The sequence below is a fragment of the Lycium barbarum genome, chromosome 8 (assembly GCF_019175385.1).
Source record: "Lycium barbarum isolate Lr01 chromosome 8, ASM1917538v2, whole genome shotgun sequence".
In the NCBI taxonomy this organism is placed as follows: Eukaryota; Viridiplantae; Streptophyta; class Magnoliopsida; order Solanales; family Solanaceae; genus Lycium; species Lycium barbarum.
Window position 1 is genome coordinate 48,450,985 of NC_083344.1, and position 10,503 is coordinate 48,461,487.

The following is a 10,503-nucleotide window of genomic DNA, read 5'->3' on the forward strand; positions in this document are numbered from 1 at the left end:
TCCTAACTATTTAGGAGTCCTAACTTGATTAAATATTTCAGTCTTTAGGTAACTGTTTTCTGAATTATAGTTTAACCATACAATAAATTCGGATTACATTAGCTAAATAATGCAATAACAGAAATACGAATTTATATATTCATAATATATAAATACAAATTTACTAAAATAACCCCAATCCGTTCATCACATTCTTGATGTGCGACCCAATAGGTTTATATTACGTTGGCAGTATAATTAATGCTATATTAATTTCACAAATCATAATTGGTCTCTAGCAAGACATTATGACTAACCCAAGTAAAAATAATTTAAAGTTCGTAATAACCTAATTAAATAGCATATGTCAGAGTCCTTTTGTCACATGATATCTTATTCGAACATAAGGCATGTATAATGTCATCCTTATAGTATTCAAATGTAATTTCTCGATCCCTTAGTAAACTGATAAGTCAAATGATGCTGATAATTCTTTAAGTTCATCTGAGCACGGCCATGCATTTCTCAGTCTTACTAATCGAGGGACCCAAAAGATATCTCTCTCAAAGAGAGGGATAAATTCCATCTTGAATAATCACTATCCTCCACAGAGTTCACATTATGTTCAATCATACACTTTATGATTATCCGGTTAAAGATAACGTTTGTGAATGTCAAAACAAAATGTTCCTTATGTAGGATACTATGATAATCTCAGGTGTGGGGATTAATTGACATAATTATTATGAGAATCACTTATGACACTGATTCATGCAGTGATCCCATAACGGGGGTCTATCCAGTATGTTGTTCTCTAACAAATACCTATGAGTTTAATTTGTACCATAAACATAATTATCGATTAAGCTCATACTAGTCTTTTACCATTATAATCAAATTATAAATGATTAACTAGGGATATATATGAAACATAAATAATATAAATAAAACATAAATAAGAAACATAAATAAAACTTCTTTTATTAATCAAAGACATAACTAACAAATAAGGTCCATACAATGGTCTAGAGCATGTTTTTTTTTTAAAGTATAAAATTTCTTTCCTAAACTCTCAAGAAACAAAATAAGAAGTACATGAACACAACCTACTGACTCACTTAATAATGACAAAAAAAACACAATTTAAGCCAAGCAAGTTCATTAAATAGATTATGCAAATCATAATATATTTAAGCTCCAACTACTTCAGTTGGCTCGGTTGCAACTTCCTCTGCCGGTCTATCCACCTTCACATTGAGTAATCACCATGAACCTCCATTAACTTTCCAAGGTCAAATTTAGGAGCCTTCAAGATCTTGACCTTGCGAATGAACACATTCTGCAATAGGTAGATGCTTGAAGTTGCCTTCTCAATCTCTCCGCCGATTGATTTAGGAATGAACTTCGGGACAAAGCCTTTCAAATCACATGATTGTGCATGGTTAACTATGATCTCACACATCTTGCAGCGAATCTGGCTTGATTGTGCGTAGCAGGTTCTTTTTTGTTGGTATGAACGCTTTTTTGTGAAGCCAGTGTAGAACATTCTCAAGGTGTAGGCATCAGTTGTCTTAACATTAACATGAGCCTCAATCAATGATTGCCATTTTTACAAGTGATCTCAACTTATCTGTGGTGAAGTCCATACCATACAAGTATGTCAGGACATTTCTTCCTTGGACATCTTCGGCTCTCAGACGAATCTTCCTGAAGGAGTAGTCTTCATCATTCTGAAGATCAGCCAATGACACTTCGAACACACGATGCTTCAGGCCTTTTGAAGCAACCTTTGTACCCTGCGTACGGGTAACAAGGGTCTTCCCAATGTTGTGGACACCAAATACTGATGGAGCCTTGACATCAAACCAATCCTTTTTAGCATATGGATCAGCTGCTTTCTTCTTTCCTCCTTTCTTGCCTTTGGAAATTTTCTTATTTTTACCAACAACCATGGTCGAGCTTCTGTGTTATTATGTCAAGAGAGAAAAACACAAGAGTAGCGTGTAAGTCATGCTTGCCATGTGGAAGATCTTTTGTCAGTGGATCAGCAATATTGTCATTGGTTGGTATTTTGCATATCTTGACATCTCCTCTTTCAACGATTTCTCGAATAAAATGGTAACGTCTGAGTATGTGCTTGGATCTCTAATGGGACCTAGGTTCTTTAGCTTGTGCAATAGCACCGTTATTGTCACAGTAAAGATCTAGAGGGTTATCAATGTTAGGGACTACTCCCAATTCAGAGATGAACTTCCTTATCCATATAGCCGCCTTAGCTGCATCCTATGCAACTATATGCTCAGTTTCCATTGTAGAATCTGCAACAATACTTTCATTAGAACCTTCCAACTGACTGCTCCTCCATTTAATATAAACACATATCCTGATTGCGATTTGAAATCATCTATGTCAGTTTGAAAGCTTGCATCTGTGTAACCATTTACAACTAGCTCTTCTTCCAAACCTCCAGTCACGACCCAAACCGATGAGCCGTGACGAGGAGTCTGACCTCTAGCGACCAAACACCCCTAACTCATATCTAAAACATGTTGTACATCAATAGCCCATAAATGGCACAAACTAATCTCATAAAGAGGAAACATTCGATCTCTGTACAATCTGCGTATATATATATACATAACATGCGGAAGAACAGTGTAAGCCAGCTAGGCTGTTATATCTACTGTACAAAAAAAAATATAAGCCGACAAGGCTACATCATCTGACTACTACATACAACTGTCTACAGACCTCTACTGAAATAAAGTTGTAGAAAGGACGGGACAAGGCCCCGTCGTACCCATCTAAATACATCTTAAAAGAATGGCCTACCAAAATAGACTGCAACTCCGGATCGAATGGAGTGCACTGATCTCTGCTGGATAAGGGTCCTACTAAGCTGGACCACCTCCCTGTCTACCTGTACCTGCGGGCATGAACGCAGCCCCCCAAGCAACGGAGAGTCAGTACCGATAATGTAATGAATATGTAAGGCATAAAGATAACATGTATATATGTATAGAAATCATGAATAAGATCTGAACTCATAAGCTGGAATGACTATATGCATGAATCTGTATGAACTAGTATCTGTGTCACGACCCGACTAGGGGCCATGACGGGTACTCGGGGCTAACCAAAAAGCACCACTCATTCTATTACTTATCGCACTCATCCTGCTTTCATTTGTTTATCTCATGCTCATGATCATAGGAAAACCATTTTCACTTTGAACATAATTTCCTTTATATACATAAAAGCCCTTCGGCTGTCAAAACACTACATATATACACGTGGGAAAAATCGTGAGACCATACTACCCACACATGCGTATCTACGAGCCTCTACGAGAGTACTAGACATATGGACGGGACAGGATCCCGTCATGCCCAAAACATATATATACACAAAAGAATAAATCAATGGCACCTCCGGAACAATGGAGTGCTCTCAAGTCTGCTAGTAGCTCCTACGAGTCTGGATCACCTCTGTGTCTACCTGTGGGCATGAACACAGCGTCCAAAGAAAACGGACGCCGGTACGAACATTGTACTGAGTATGTAAGACATGAATGAAATGAACATAATAGAGAAATCATAAGGCATGAGATGAAGAAATAACCTGCTTAACTTTTAAGAGTAAATGCATTTTATATTTATTACATTTATTATCATAACACACATATCATCGTAGCACATATACCATCATCGTTAACCCGCGTCCGGGTAACCATCATATGTCGCCCACTAGTGGTGTCATGCCCGGCCCTCTAGGCTCGGTGTAAACATAGCAGCCCGCCTTAGCAGTGACATGCCCAGCCATTTAGGCACGGTGGAATCGTATGCAGCCCGACTTCGTGGTAACATGCCTGGCCAATTAGGCGCGGTGAGATCGTATCGTCATACAATCAACATAAACTTATCATTATCATACATCTCATAGGCATATCATAACCTTATCATAAACTTAGCATCATCATACATTCATCATTAAACATACATTAAAGCTTGAAGGTAACCATGGCTATGTCGGGGTGACATGGGGTCGTGAACCCCCGACTACGTTATAGAGTGATCATAATCGTCATATCTCACCTTGAAGGGACTAACATTTTAAGGTGAGTGCACATAAGGAAAAGCATCAAGGGAACTATACTTAGGATCATTAACCTCATGGACATCATACCTCACTTTAAGATTCTTTGTACTTAAACTCATCATCATCATTATCATGCTCGTATCGTATCTCTTTTCTTTATCTTATACATATATAGCTCGTTACAGTCATGGACTCATAGTTTCCTTTATTTAGGAAGATCATGGGAAAATAGGAGGATTCATGCCATAGGAGTCATGCCATAGAAGGAAAGGATTAGCCTTACATACCTCTTTCGTTTAGCTATTCTATCGTTTGATCGTTCTCCTTCGATGCTCGCGTTTCTACCTTCAAAAGAGTTCGTATTAACATTAGCTAATCGATTACATGAACATGCCCAACTAAAGCTAGAGAAAATTGGGCAGCATTTCCTTTGTTTATACAACTTTCCCCATATTCCATATCAACTCCCAAACGTCTATAACAACATTCACAATATTATAAGCCACAATCATCATTCATCTACATTATTCACATTTCACAATTTCACTTCAATTCCTCCATAATCATGGTCATAGTTCACTATTATGTTTTCTCACATATAATGCTTATCCCATGTTCTAAATGTCATTTATAACATACTTACAATCACAACATATTAATATTCATGCCTCATTCCAAACTACTACTCAAAATCTCATTATTCTCATCTTTGTGACCCATTTTCTATCTCCTTTCATAATCTAAGTCTTTCAACCTCTCATTACCTTAAAAAACATGGAAAGATCATAAAACTTACCTTAGATAGTGTAGGAATAAGCCTTGAGTGGAAATACTCCTCTTACACCAAAAACCTAGTTCACTTCCATTGGAATTTCTTGGCTTGGATGAACTTCAATGAGTTTCATACACTTGATTTTGTTGGTTTGATAAAGTTGATCACAAATCTCTCTTGAGTTCTTGTGGATGAAAAGTGGAGAGCTCTCTAGAATGTTCTTGAAGTGTGGATAGGAGAAATGAAATGAATTAAATGGGATGGGGTCCTTATATTAATTTTAGAAGCTGTCCCGACCAGATTCTACGGACCAACATACTGGCCGTATAAATTATACTGGCCGTATGTATGGCCGTAGATCTGGTCCAGTGAAAGACCCATTCTGGTCACAACATACGGCCAATATGTTTTTTACTGCCAGTATGTTGGGCCGTATAATGCCCAGTCTTTTCGAACTCTTTCTCGTCGACTCGTTTGATCTCCAATCCTTATGGAACCTTCTTAACACTTGTTTAACACTTCATTAACAAACTAAGGGACATTATAATCCTTCTCCAAGGCATCATTAAGCCAGCATTAACTCATTACTCGTAAATCGTCTTCCGATACATAGCATATACCTTGCCTTTCTTGGCAACTTCCGTCTCTTACCTCGAATGTCTTTGAAATATCATTTAAAATCATCAAATGTTATTTCTTACTTACTAAGACATCGTATACTTCGTGCCCTTTGTTAGTCTATTCATTGTATGTTAATGGGAAATTTTTCGAGGTGTAACATTCTTCCCCCCTTTTGGAACATTCGTCCTCGAATGTTAAGCACTCGGGAATTCTACGAAAATTTTGCCAGAGTTTCCCCTGTAATATGACACTACCATCCTGTCACAACAGCCATAATAATAATGCCTCACAGGGCCACAACATAATAGCAATATAGTTTGGCCACACACGACCCATATGCATAAAAAGAAAACATACATACCTCATAATCTTGATGTTTCGTCTTGGATCTCTTTCGGGGGCTGAAATAAGTGCATGTACTTGGATTTCATATTTTTTTCTGCTTCCCAAGTCATTTATTCTCGGTTGTTATTTCTCCATAAGACCTTAACTGAGGCCACTTCTTTATTTCGAAGTCTCCGTACTTGCTTGTCTAATATGGCAATGGGCACTTCTTCATAGACTAGCTTTTCCGTCACTTGGACATCATTTACCGGCACGATCCTAGTAGGATATCCAACACACTTACGGAGCATTAAGACATGAAAAACCGGATGGACTGACTCGTGCTCTAAGGGTAAGTCCAATTCATAAGCTATTTGACCCACCTTGCGGGTAATTTTGTAAGGTCCAATGTATCGAGGACTTAACTTTCCTTTCTTACCAAATCTCATCACTCCCTTCATTGGCGACACCTTCACGAATACCCAATCATCAACTTGAAATTCTAAGTCTCGCCGGCGGTTGTTCGCATAAGATTTTTGGCGACTTTGGGCTGTCAGCAATCGATCTCGGATCACCTTGACTTTCTCTACTGCTTGTTGAATCAATTCGGCACCTATTTGTTGTACTTCCCCTACTTCAAACCATCCAATTAGGGATCTACACTTCCTTCCATATAAAGCTTCATACGGAGCCATTTGGATACTGGAATGGTAGCTATTGTTGTATGCAAACTCAATTAGAGGTAAGTGGTCATCCCAATTACCACCAAAATCTAGAACACATGCTCTTAGCATATCTTCCAAGGTCTGAATGGTACGTTCGGCTTGCCCATCAGTCTGCGGATGAAATGTCGTGCTAAGCTTTACTTGAGTACCTAAACCTTCTTGGAAAGATTTCCAGAACTTGGCTGTAAATTGCGCTCCTCTATATGTGATAATAGACATCAGGATACCATGAAGTCGCACAATCTCTTTGAGATACAACCTGGCATAATCTTCTGCTGAGTACGTAGTTTTGACTGGAAGAAAATGAGCTGCTTTCGTGAGTCTGTCCACGATCACCCATATGGAATCATACTTGCCTCGGGAACAGGGTAACCCCACAATAAAATCCATGTTGATCACTTCCCATTTCCAAGTAGGGATTTCCATTGCTTGCAATAATCCTCCTGGCTTTTGATGCTCGATTTTCACTTGTTGACAGTTTGGACATTGAGCTACAAATTCTGCTATATCTTTGTTCATTCTATCCTACCAATACATTAGCTTGAGATCATGATACATCTTTGTTGCACCTGGATGAATAGAATACTGAGAATAATGGGTTTCTTCTAGAATTCTACGGCGCAATTCTGCAACATTCGGAACACATAACCTGCCTCGGTATCTAAGAACTCCCTCTTTAGAAGTTTCAAATGGAGACTTCTCTTTTTCGTGAAATGTGTCTCTATAGTGGCTCAACTGGGGATCTTCATATTGACGCTTTTTTACCTCCATGTCCAGGGATGAAACAGTGGGATTATTGACATTAATTCATGTACTACCTGAATCAATTAAATGAATTCCTAGATTAGCTAGTTGGTGGAGCTCATGAATTAATTCTTTCTTCTCTGGAGGAGCTTCACATAGGCTGCCTATTGATCTACGGCTAAGCGCATCAGCTACTACATTTGCCTTTCCGGGGTGGTATAAAATACTCATATCAGTCTTTCAATAATTCTAACCACCGCCTCTGCCGCAGATTTAATTCCTTCTGTTTGAAAATGTATTGAAGACTCTTGTGATCTGTATAGATATCAACATGAACACCATACAAGTAATGTCTCCACATTTTCAATGCATGAATAACTGCAACCAATTCAAGGTCATGAGTTGGGTAGTTCTTTTCATGTTTCTGCAGCTGTCTCGAAGCATAAGCAATGACTTTACCGTGTTGTATCAATACACATCCTAGCCCAATGCCAGAAGCATCACAATATATAACATAACCATCTGACCCTTCTGGGAGTGTCAAGACTGGAGCTGAGGTTAATCTGTCCTTCAACTCTTGGAAGCTGTGTTCACAAGCGTCATTCCATTGAAATTTAGCTGATTTCTGGGTTAGCTTTGTAATTGGGGCTGAAATGGAGGAAAATCCTTCCACAAACCTTCTATAATAACCTGCCAAGCCCAGAAAACTACGGACTTCTGTAGGCGTTGTAGGCCTTGGCCAAGTCTTCACAGCTTCTATTTTCTGAGTATCAACTCGAATGCCATCATCTGAAATAACATGGCCCAAAAATGTCACAGAATTCAGCCAAAACTCGTACTTTGAAAACTTTGCATACAATTCTCGAGTTCAAAGAATTCCAAGGACAATACGTAAATGGTCTGCATGTTCTAATTCTGTGCGAGAGTATACCAGAATATCATCAATAAACACTATTATGAATAGATCCAAGAGAGGCCTGAATACATTATTCATCAAATTCATGAACACTGCCGGGGCATTAGTTAACCTAATGACATCACCCGAAACTCATAATGGCTGTATCTCGTTCGGAAGGCTGTTTTGGGAATATCTTCTTCTTTCACTCTCACTTGGTGATAACCTGACCTTAGGTCTATTTTAGAAAACCACTTGGCACCTTGTAATTGATCAAACAAATCATCAATCCTCGGAAGAGGATATTTATTCTTTATCGTCACCTTATTCAACTGCCTGTAATCGATACACATCCATAAGGAACCATCTTTATTCCTCACAAATAGGACTGGTGCTCCCCACGGTGATGAACTGGGTCTAATAAACCCCTTATAGAGCAAATCTTTCAGTTGTGCCTTTAATTCTTTCAATTCTGCAGAAGCCATTCGGTAAGGAGGAATAGAAATAGGCTTGGTATCCGGCAACACATCAATGGCAAAATAAATCTCTCTTTCCGGTGGAAGACCTGGAAGTTCATCTGGAAATACATCCGGAAATTCATTCACTACAGGGCTGAGTGGCACCTGAAGTAGATGCTCCCCCTCTGCCTCTACCTCGGCCTGCTAGAATCTGGGGAGTCAGCCCTACCGGGCGCACTGAAGAGGAACCAACTGCTGATCCTGTGGGCTGAACCCCAACTCTACCATACCTCGAAGGACAATCACGCATCACGTGCCCAGTCTATCCACAAACATAGCAAGCATCTGTGCCTTGGTGACATAGCCTCGAATGTAATTTTCTGCACTGACTACATCATGGGGCTGGTGGTCTCCGCTGGCTATAATCACCCCCAAACTGGGAACCCGAAGCTCTCGAGCTCTGACCCTACCCTGAATGAATGGAGCGGTCAAATCTCCTACCTGCGAATCGTGGAGGCGCACTAGTCACCGACTGGCCTGAGTATCTAGAATATGACTGCCTCGATCCCCCTCTATAGTCGCTACCGGCACCCATAGATCTGGCCCTCTTACTTTGCCCCCTATCAATATCACGCTCGCCTCTTTGTGGGTGTTATTGCTCTTCCAAGTTCTGGGCATGGGCCTGAATGCGGGAAATATCCATCTCGTCTTGCAATGAAGCATTTAAACAATCTTTGAACAAATGTGGCCATAGGCCACTCACAAATCGGTGCACTCTATCTCCCATGTCGGCCACCATAATCGGAGCATATCTAGCCAATGAATTAAACTGAAGGTTATACTCCCGGGCACTCATATTTCCTTGCTTCAAATTTAGGAACCTATCCGCTCTAGCTCGGCGGACCTCGAGTGGAAAATAGTGGCGGATGAAAGCATCTACAAATTCTTGCCAAACGGGAGGAGGCACATTCTCTTTCCTTGATGATATCCAATTATTATACCACAAGACCGCCACATCCCGGAGTCTATAAGATGCTAACTCCACAGACTCAGTCTCAGAAGCATGAATAATCCTTAAAGTTCTCAACATTTCATCAATAAAACCTTGCGGGTCTTCATCCGGCTTTGACCGAAAAACTTCGGAGGATTCAAACTCATGAAATCACGGGCTCTAGTACTAACGGCCCTGTCATTTGATCCCGAACCCTGCCGCTGTGCCTGGGCGGCAACTAACTGCATCAATAGATGAATTGCTTCGGTCACTTGTTAACCTGAAGTAGCCGGTGAAGGAACTGGAGGCATAGGAGCTGGAGCTGAAGCCCCTTCTTGTTCTTCTATAATAGGTGGAGTAGAAGAGGTATTAGATGGAGCCTCATTATGTGATTCACCCGCTTCTACATTCATTGGCGGCTCCCCTTCTACCCGCCTTTTCATCGTAATCTTGCCCTTCTGGGCGGCTGTAGCTTTTCCCTTTGGCGGCATCTCTGAAATAATAACACACTATTAGGGAGGAGAAAATCTTATACACGTCTCTATCGCACGATCTCATAAGAAGAAGAATGGTCATTTTTCCTAATTGCCCTGTAGCCTCCTGTATATTAGTGTGGCGCGCAACACACCATAAACAAGACTCTACTAGACACGGCTCGTAGACACTTCCTAGGACTGAACTGCTCTGATACCACTTTTGTCACGACCCGACTAGGGGCCATGACGGGTACTCGGGGCTAACCAAAGAGCACCACTCATTTTATTACTTATCGCACTCATCCTGCTTTCATTTGTTTATCTCATGCTCATGATCATAGGAAAACCATTTTCACTTTGAACATAATTTCCTTTATATACATAAGACCTTCGGCTGTCAAAACATTACATATATACACG

General features: G+C 40.1%; 1 pseudogene; it reads right to left on the bottom strand.

The window, feature by feature from the left end:
* Nucleotides 1-1,169: 1,169 nt before the first annotated feature.
* LOC132605076 (small ribosomal subunit protein eS1-like) lies at nt 1,170-1,931 on the bottom strand (annotated as a pseudogene).
* Between the last annotated feature and the right edge of the window lie 8,572 nt (nt 1,932-10,503).